Source organism: Camelus bactrianus, chromosome 15 (genome assembly GCF_048773025.1).
Source record: "Camelus bactrianus isolate YW-2024 breed Bactrian camel chromosome 15, ASM4877302v1, whole genome shotgun sequence".
NCBI classification, from domain to species: domain Eukaryota; kingdom Metazoa; phylum Chordata; class Mammalia; order Artiodactyla; family Camelidae; genus Camelus; species Camelus bactrianus.
The window spans coordinates 58,212,221-58,222,490 of record NC_133553.1 but is presented as its reverse complement, the minus strand read 5'-3'; positions in this window follow the sequence as shown (position 1 = coordinate 58,222,490).

Sequence of the window (10,270 nt, the reverse complement as noted above, 5' to 3'; positions counted from 1 at the left end):
GACACTGGGCAGGACTTGACCCAGATGGTTGGCCTACAGTGTGGGGCAGAAATTAGGAGTATTTGTTACCCACTGTGGCTGTAGGCAGGGCTGGAGATTGAATGGCTGACTCCAGTCAAATATCTCGTACTGAGATTCACGTCCCAAAATGAGTCCTTCAAAGCAGGACTGGGACAGACATCAAAGCTAAGAGCAGAGGCACACAGGAGTTGGAGGACAGGACAAGAGTGATCCAGGTAGTCCTTGAGGTTAGTGACTGGCACCTGTGGCCAGGTGTTTACTATCCTCAGGTTATTCTTGAGTGGGGGTTTGAGTCCATGTAAGGGGCCAGGATAGGACAGACAGAAAGGATATAAGAGCCAGTAGGGGGATGAGTGAAATGGGTGAGGGAGATTAAAAGGTACAAGCTTCCAGTTACAAAAAAATGAGCCATGGGGATGACGTGTACAGTGTGGAGAATACAGTCATTAGTAATGTAATAACCTTGTATGGGGACAGATGGTAACTAGACTTATCTGGTGATCATTTTGTAACGTATATAGACAGCGAATCACTGTGTTGTGTACCAGGAACTAACATAGTACTGTAGGTCAATTACACTTCAAAAAACAAACTCATAGAAACAGAGATCAGATTTGTGATTGCCAGTAGAGGGTAGGGGGAGAGGGAATTGGATGAAGGTGGTCCAAAGGTACAAACTTCCAGTTACAAGATAAAAAAGTACTAGGGATGTAATGTACAACATGATAAAATATAATCAACACAGCTGTCTGTTATGTATGGAAGTTGTTAGGAGACTAAGTCCTAAGTGTTCTCATCAAAGGAAAGCCCATATTTCTTTTTCTTTTGTTTTGTATTTTTATAAGATTATGGATGTTTACTGAACTTATTGTGGTGATCATCTCATGACGTAAGTCAAATTATTATGCTGTACACCTTACACTTATACAACGCTGTCTTTCAATTATATCCAATAAAATTGGAAGAAAAAATATTCAGGTAAAAAGCGCCCCACCCAAAATAAAATAAACATTAAAGAGTTAGCAATGATGTGGAACAAACACGTCCCTGCTCGCTCTTCCTTTCCTCTCTGGAGACCTTTTGATTGTCACGCTAACTTTTCTTCCTCCAACAAATACCACCACGTTCATCTATTCATTATTCAACAGCTCTCTACTGAGCTCCTATTATGGACAAAATACAGGGGAAACACAACAGATACCTGCCCCTGTGGAACTTTTCACCTACTTTCCCATGAAAACCGAGTGGAAGAGAACAAAGATTAAATTCAAACCAAATCAGTCAATCTGGTTAGTACAAAAGCTTAAGAAAAACACTGGAAATCTGAAACTATGATCTATTGGCTCCCATACGTCTTCTTTCGACAAATGTTACTATGTTCACGCATTTATTCAACAACTACCTCCTGCAGTCCGATCGTGGGCGGGTGCAGAGGTGAACAAGACAGACACACCCCCAACCCTGTGGAGCTTCTCTTTTGGAGGATGGGAGACAACAGGCAGACAGATGTCAGTGTCTTGAAGACAAGAAAGTGGAGGAACAGGACAGCAGGCACCAGGGACTCGGGGACAAACAGGACAGACTCGGCCTCATCGTGGGTGAGCCCCTGTCTAACAGGGTGACAGATGGGAGGGCAGCAAAGGGACTGAGCCAGGAGAATAGCAGCCTTCGCCCCAACTGCACCCCTGTTTCCAAGCAACCGGCTCACAGACAGGCAGGGGTCTCAGGGCACCGTGGAATCAGAATGATAGAATTTCAGCATCAGAAGAGATGAGGCCTTTGATTTGTCACCAGAACTGGGAAGAAGCGTATGGACACCTGAGGGGAAGCGTTAAAAAGACAGTTCTCATGGACAGTAACCCTCGGAGAGCCCAACGTGTCTGCTGCTGGTATTGGAGGAACAGTCTGATTCGGCTGATTTGGTCTGTTTTGTGTAACACTTGGTATTGAGGCCCTGCCTTACCTTTTTTTTTTCTTCAATATGGTGACTTTTTTTTTTCAGTAACAACTTTATTGAGATATAACTCATATACCACACAAATCACCCATTTGAAGTATACAGATCAATAGCTTTCAGCATATTCACAGGGGTGGGCAGCATCACCACAGTGAATTTCAGATGATTTTCATCATCACCAAAAGAAACTGCACACCCTTTATCACTCCCCATCTTCCTCCACCGTCACCTCCAGCCCTAGGCTATCACTGACCTGCTTCACCTTCCACTGCCGCTTTGAAATGGAAAGGTCACATGATCTAGGAGCCTCAGTCTTCTCACCTAACTGTATCTTCTTGGTGGTCACACATCTGCATCAACTAACACTGTGGGTCCATGAGCAGGACACCAGGCTCTCTCTGCACAGTGAAGTGCCAGGGTGGGGCTGGGGTCTGACTCTCAGATGACAAAACCCGAGTGGAGTAGCTGATGGAAGGGGAAAAAAAAGTCTCTAGACAGTGGGGTCAAAGGCCAAAGGACAAATACAAGCTCACGGCTGGGGACCTGGGCAGAGATGCCCCAGCATTGGTGGCACTTCCTGGGACTGTGATGGCCTTGCTCATCCTCCTCTGGAGGGTCTGGGGAGACAGTCCCGCAGCAGGGTAGAGCCGCTGCACTTTGGAGTCAGACACGCCAAGCAGACATTCTGGCTCCCCACTTGCTAACTGTGTGTCTCTTTCCTCACCTGTGAGCTGAAGGAGGAAACCACGGCGGGGCTCTGCGGTCACAGGGCACAGACACCCTGAACCTCCCTCCCTGCAGCGAGCATGCTTGCCACACGGCTAGACACCTGCCACTCCCTCTGAGGCATGGAGGTCTCACCTCCCAACACCTGCCAGCATCAAGCACGTTTTCAGGAGTGGCTACGTGGACTATGAAAGCAGGGGACCGTCGGTGAGTGGTCTCAGGCCCAGGAGAACCCTGGGCAGTGGGGAGCACAGAGCTTCCTAGTAAGCGCCCATCCACCTCCCCCTCATGGCTGGGCCGGGCTGCTCGTTACCCCACCGTGGAGCTGCCGGGGTCAGAACCCAGACTCTCCCCCTACCAACCATAGACCCCACACAGCACAGCTGCATCCCACACACGGGCTGTACAGGCAGCTAATCCCTGACCAAACTCTTCCCGAACTGCTAGCATCTTCTTCCAAGGAACTGGATTTCACACAAGCAAACACACGCATGCATGCCTCTTCCTTTTCTTTTTTTGGCTCTTCACGTGTCAGCAGAGCAAACACTTACAAACTGAGCCTATAAACTTGACCCTGAGAGAGAATCTGTAAACTCTCTCATCCAGGGATCTCCAGCCCAGCACTGGACACACTGTGGGAGAACGGAAAGATGACTTCTTACTCCCAGCTCCTGCTTCCTAAGTTTTTCCACACAGATTCTTTGACCTAAGACAAGTATATAAGCTCCCATCCTCAGCTGCCTAGTGGGAGCAGCCAACTTGAAGTCGGGTGCCTTGGTGTAGGAGTCTGGAGGCATCCTCAGCTGGGCTCAACCTAGAACTCAGGGCAGGATCTAGGCTTCTTGGGTCACTCAGGACCAAGAAAGCCAGCTCCAGCAAGCCTGAGAGCAAAGGAAACCACTGCCTCACATAGCCAGGAAGGCCAGGGGTGGACGTGGACCCAGGGCTCTGAGGCACCCACGTGTCACCATTGCTCTCTCCACCCCCTCTGCCTGTGGCCACACGTGCGCCCTTATTCTTTCCCTCTGCCGGTGGGAAGCTTCCTGCGGAGAGTCAGGGAGCTGGTGGGGGAACTGCCTCAGCCCTCTCCCAGCCTGGGAAGGACTCCTGTGGGCCCTGGGGGGGTCAGGTGCCCAGCCCTCCTGTCCTGAGGCTCAGTCTGCCGCCTAGAGGAGGAGGATGGAGGAGTGCATGCTGCAGGCAAAAGTAGTGTTTAAACAGGCCCCTGGATGGCAGCTATTTTCAAACATGGGAACTTCATTTCTGTGTCAAAATAAAGCCCGAGTGTTCTCAAGTAGGGGAAGAGTCTGGAGGCCAAGAAGTCTGCCAAGAAGAGCCATTCTGTAAATAAAGCTGTGTGTGCCAGAAGGACAAGGAACCTCCTGGAAAGCAACCCGCAGCAGGCATCCTGGCGCACAGGCATCTCCTGACCTTGGCCGAGGAGCCCCTGCTCTCATCTAGAGGGAACCACGGTGGCTCTAACTCGGGCACCCTTGCCCAGAGCAGGAAGCAGGGGCTCTCCCACAGTGGGTCTTGGAGCACCCTCCGCCCCGCACCTGAGTCTCCTCCGCCGGTGTGACCCCGAGAGTGGCTCAGTGCAGCAACCCACCATTCAATGGAAAAAGCTCCACTTTCTACCCAAGAAGGTCTCCCTCTGGCTCATTCCTGTTCCAGGCGTCAGCGAGGTGGGGGGGTCTCTTCTTCAGCCTGTCCCTCCAGGTCCACGAGGAGTATGACCTTGGGTTCTCGGGTTCTGGTTCAGATTCCACCCCAAGGGATATGGGCCAGCAGGGCGCCCCCAACCAAGGTCACCTCTAAAGCAAGCACACCGTGCAAAGACAGATGAGCCCTTCCTCCTGTCATCACGACGTCCCCCTCACCCTGGAGTAGTGGCAGACTCTTGCCCCACCCTGACCCCCACGTGCCGAGATGCAACCTTCTCGAGGCCGCAGATATTCTGAATGAGGATTCCAATTCCAACGTGAGGAAAGGACCAGGACAGGTGGGATCAGCAGGGGATGCAGAGGATAATGAAGGGAAAGGAAGCAATGCCAGAGGAAAACCAGGGACAGAACGGGGCCAGAGGCAGCAGTAATGGTGACGATGAAGAAAAAACACAACAGCGCCTTCAACGAGCACTCACGACACACCAGATTCTAAATGCTTCACATGCACCAACTCAGTTATTTGACAGAATTTCAAGTGGACAAACGTCCTCCGAGACATTCCTTAACTGCAAAGAGAAAGATAGTACCTTGCAGAGGAGAAACCCGGTGAACAAGGTTAAATATGCCAGGAATAGGACATATTGACCCCAGGAGCCCCCGACATGAGGCACTGAGGACAAAACATCGCTTCTGTGGTGTTCTTGCCAAAAATACATAACCTCGTGCTAATCATAAGAAAACATCAGACAAGTCCAAACTGAGGGACATTCGACAGATAACCAGTACTCTTCAAAAGTATTAGTCATGACAGGCTAGGAAAGGTTTAGAAACCAGTAGATTGGAGGAGGCCAAGGAAAAACAACTAAATGCAATGTGGGCCTTAAACGAGATTCTAGAAATGGACATTAATGGCAAAAACTCATAAAATTCCAATAAGGTCTGTATTGTAGGTAACAGACAGACAATATCGGGGTTTCCTGTTGTTGGTCGGTCTGATGTTCATTTTGATCCCTGTGACACAGTTATGTAAAATGCTAACATAAGGGAAAGGTGGGCAGAGATACACAGGTACTCTCTACTCTACAACTTTTCTGTAAGTCAAAAATTAATTCAAAATTAACATTTTCAAATTATTTCTGAATTTAAAGTTTCTAAGTGCAAGATTCCACAAACAAATCAATCTCATCTCAGAAGAGTAACTTGTTGGGTTGGTCTCCCAATGAAGAAAAATGCCCAGACTTTGAATGAAGCAAAAAACATTTTCAATGTTCACCATATTATTAAAAATCTGCCACAGCTAGGTTTTTTTAATTGCTATCCTATCTCCTATGTGTCGAGCAGGTAGTCAGTGGGGGGAGGGGGGCCCACACCAATTTCTGGAGGTGTGACCAACAAGACAGGACGTGAAAGGCACCTCCTCCACCTTGCGGGCCAGCAGGCTCTCCCTGGGGCTGTTCCGCATCTTCTGTTTGTCTTGTTTGTCTACTTCTTCAATCCAGTAGGACTCCGTGTGTGAGAAGGTTCTCCAGCTTTCTTTTTTTTTTTTTTAACATTTTTTTTATTGAGTTATAGTCATTTTACAATGCTGTGTCAAATTCCAGTGTAGCGCACAACTTTTCAGTTATACATGAACGTACATATATTCATTGTCACATTTTTTTTCACTGCAAGCTATCACAAAATCTTGTATATATTTCCCTGTGCTATATAGTATAATCTTGTTTATCTATTCTAGATTTTGAAATCCCAGTCTGTCCCTTCCCACCCCCACCCCCTTGGTTCTCTCTTTCTTGACCGTGCATCACAACCCCTCCTCCATCATTCCTTCCACCCTGACTCACCGTGGGAGGCTTTCGCAATCAAATAAATAAAGGCATTTCCCACCAACTTTAAGCCAGACAACTTTACCCCTCAATGTTCACCTTGCATTTCTCACGTCCCCCAAGAGGAAAAATACATGTGAGATGATTGCTATTTATTTCAGGTTTGCCCACGTTTGATCATTTTCTTATTTTTCTCTCTTTGTGTTTCTCTGGGCATCTCCCATCTCACCAGCCAGGAGGATAACAGCAGATCAGAGGCTACAGAATCTGCAGCTCTGGCTCCTGGTTGACTGCTGCTCTAGGTGTGCTGGTCCTCAAGGTCCAAGTGGCAAAACAGGCAGGACTTGAGCTTGGTCACTGTTCCGGACCTTGGCACTCGTCATCTGACCGTGGGTCTCTGCACAGTTAGGTTTTATGCTAGGCCCCCTTGCAAGCCTGCCCCTTGGCTAACTTTGTGATGTGCTAACAAAGTTCTGTGTTTCCCTCCTCTTCTCTACCCACAGACTGGAAATAAATTATCCAATGATTAGTTAACATCTCGTGACTGTTATCCCATTTTGCAATGAGGTGTGACAAGTGGGAAAAAGCATTCTGATCCCAGTGCCTTGAACCCTTGAACAAGAGGAGAAGGAGTCTAGAGGGCCACTGATTCAAAGGAGGCAAGAGCTAGGCCTTTCTCTAGTGTCCAGGGAGACCTTGGGTAGGGCCAGACTGTGGCTGGGAAGGCCTGGCCACTTCCCACCCACTCAGGAATTTTTGGCAGCTGAAGGCGTGCTGCCTGGGCAGAGTCAGATGTCTGTGAACCAGCCCCAGAGCCCCCTCCCTGGTCATCTCCCCACCTCCACCCCACCCCTCAGTACCTTCAGCCACTGAGCTATGCATGGGGGCAGTGTGGAGGACAGGGCAGGGGAACACAGCTCTGCCCCAGGCCCTTTCAGGCCAGTCCCCATTGTCACCACCAGGAGAATAAAGACAAACAAGGGAGGGAAGGAGAGGCCTCACTCCAAGGCAGTCAGAGGAAGGTCAGAGGTGCTCTGAGGGGGAGCACAGGGCAGATATTAACGAGGACAATGCAAGCTAGCAAGTGCTCTGACCCCAACAACAAAGGAACTGAACTTCCATATTAATATTTTTCCTTGATCTGAGGGGCATTCACACGTCCAGCACACTCCTGGGCAACCCAGAGCCACTTGGAGGGGAACTGAAGGTCTGCACCACCCCACCGCACTCCCCACCTGCTCCAGAGGTAAGAGCATTCAAAGAGATCAGGAACCAAGGACCAGTCCTTTTAAATCAGGGGGAAATTCATCCTAGAAACCATACAATGGAACCCCTTCCATTTTGTAAGGCCTCCCCCAGACCCAGGGACTTAGAGCCCCCCTTTCCCAGGAGGGGGTGGAGGCAGGGGACACTGCGGGGCTTGACTGAGATCCTAAGCAGCCTCTACCTGTGGACAAGTATGACCCCGGGGAGTCTGCTGGGCTCCGGGGAGAATGCAGGCAGGCAGGTCCTGCGGAGGAGGAGCTGACTGAGGGAGAGGAGGGAGGCTCGCCAAGGAGAAGGCAAGGTCTCCGAAGAGGGGCGGAGGAGGGGCAGTGGGCGAGAGACAAACTTGAAAGGTTTCCCATTGGTTCTTCACTGGAGGTAGACGGGAAAGGGGACTCAGTGGAGGGGGCGCCCAGAGATAACCTTGAGGAAAGCAGGAGGAGGACCCTAAGGGAGACGCCTGGAGGAGACTGTGGGAGCTCAGAACCAGGGAGGTGACAGGATTAGGAGCCCAAGGATTTCGCGGTGGCGCAGGGTGGGCGGGAGAGCGCCGAGTGCGAGGCTGCAGAGGTTCCGGAGGACAGGGAGCAGTGCCCGGGAGCCCAGGTCAGAAAAGCGCAAGGCCAGAAGTGTTGGCCTCCTCCCACTGCTCGAATCACCTTGAAATGACAATAAGGAATACAGAAATGAAGAAACCCAAGACAGCACCGACAACAAGGATGGTACCAGCAACAGAAGATTTCCTCTCTGAAAGATGGGAAACACACGGAATTGTGTTAACGGACAAACTAGGAGAGCACAATCCAGAACATGAATGAGAGAAGGCGCAGGGGATAAGGGGCCCACCTTCTCGAGGGAGCCCCACATAGGCTTCCTGATTGGAGGAGGTAGTGGGGGTGACTTGCTGGGGAACTGGCTGCACAACAGCTGGATTAACACCCCACCCCTTATACACAAAGTTGGGTGAGCATGAGCTCAGATGCTAAGAAATGAGCAGAGATGCAGTTGTGCAGGTTGGGAGAAGCAGAGCAGAACACCCCAAACAGACCCAGAGCAAAAAGAGGAAAGGCAGCTCTAGCACCTGGGGTCAAATCTGCCCGTTCCCCACCTGCTCAGTCCCTGAAAGGACATTGGCCTAAACCAGTGACATATACTCATACAGACCCTCACTCCCAAAGCAGGGAAGTGGCCTTCGGGTGACCAGTCCTGAAAAAGAAATCCTTCTCAGGAACGTGTATGTCAGTTCAGTCCTTCATTCATAAAATGGCAAATAATCACTCTCTTCCCTAAAAATTGATAAACTCAGTATAACAAAGTCCTGAAATAATTCATGAAGAATTGTCGAAATAAAAGTCTAATTTATTCTCTTGAAGGAAGTCATTGCATCCAAAAAGAACAGGCTGCTATGGAAAGAGGAGTAATCAGAGAACAAGACCTTGTTTTGGAAATAAAAAAAAAAAGGGAAAAAGATGGCCAAATTAAAATTTTCTATAGAGGGCTAAGTAATAGAATAGTTGTAACTGAAAACCAAATTGTTTCTGCAGTGGATCGTAGCAATAGTCACAGCACAACCCTAATCTACCCAAGGTCACTGTACACTTGAAATGGGTGAATATTGTGGTAGGAAATTTATATCTCAACAGAGCTGTTACAAAAAAGGAGCCCAGCCCCCTCAGGCCGGAAGGTGGGTCACTATGAGGCCTGTTTCCTGCACTGTTCTTCAGACTGAGCTCCAGTTCCATGCTGCCAGTTGGTTTAACACACACTCCACCTATTGGCTGCCTTCCTTCCCAAAGTTACTTCCCCATGAACCATGGACCTGCACTTCCCAAAACACTAGAGAATAGAATCCTCCTAAGATCTATTTCTGGAAGAACCCCAGCCAAGAATAGGATAATATTTTTTCATTTTGATTCAGTGATTTTAAAAGAAGAGGTGGTTGATGTTGGTGCCAGGATGAGGGTAACTGATGACATTTCAGTAGGATGGTTAGGGAGGCCAGTCTGGGGGAGGGCTTAGCTGATGAGCTGGAAGAGAGTGTCAGTTGAAGACAGGCTAGGAATGGGCTGGACGCAGGATGGCAGGATTCCAGGCAGTGGATGATGCCATGCTGTAGCCGGCTTACTGCTTGAGTAGAATGAAAGAGCATTTCCCTGATGCAGGGCAGCTGTCGGGAAGCTGCAAGCACCACTGTTCACTGCCAGGCCCCTGACTTCAGAATAAGCTCTTGGATTACAATCAAATTAAAAACTACTTCTGCTGCTTCAGCACAATCAATACATCCCCTTTCACAATGCACAATAGACAGGAAGAAAACAACTGCCAGCTCAGAAGCCACTATGGTTGCTTGGGTGAAAATTCCTGACCACAGATCAAAGTGAGAGAGGCAGGAAATCAACCTAAATGGGACCCCATCTTCCAGTTTAAGGGCGCGCGTGCGCACACACACACACACACACACACACACACACACACACACACACACAGAGGATTTCAATTATTCTAAGATGTACTATTTCACATTTTAACACCTCTGCAATTGAGGGATATCATACCATTGATACAAGTCACATTCAACTGGCAATGGGTTTTTTTTAGTGGTATACAGAAAGTATTGCATCTTACAATTAATAAACATGGGATTTCATATGTGATGTGAACAAACAAGATTTTTGGCACTCCTTAAAGACAAAAATGCATCATTCTCGGCCTCTGTCTTTCAAGATGATATTAAAGGCAAAAACTTCCAAGTGTATTACTTTCAGACCTGAATGAATTATATTTTAATTTTCCAAATTGATTGTTAACTC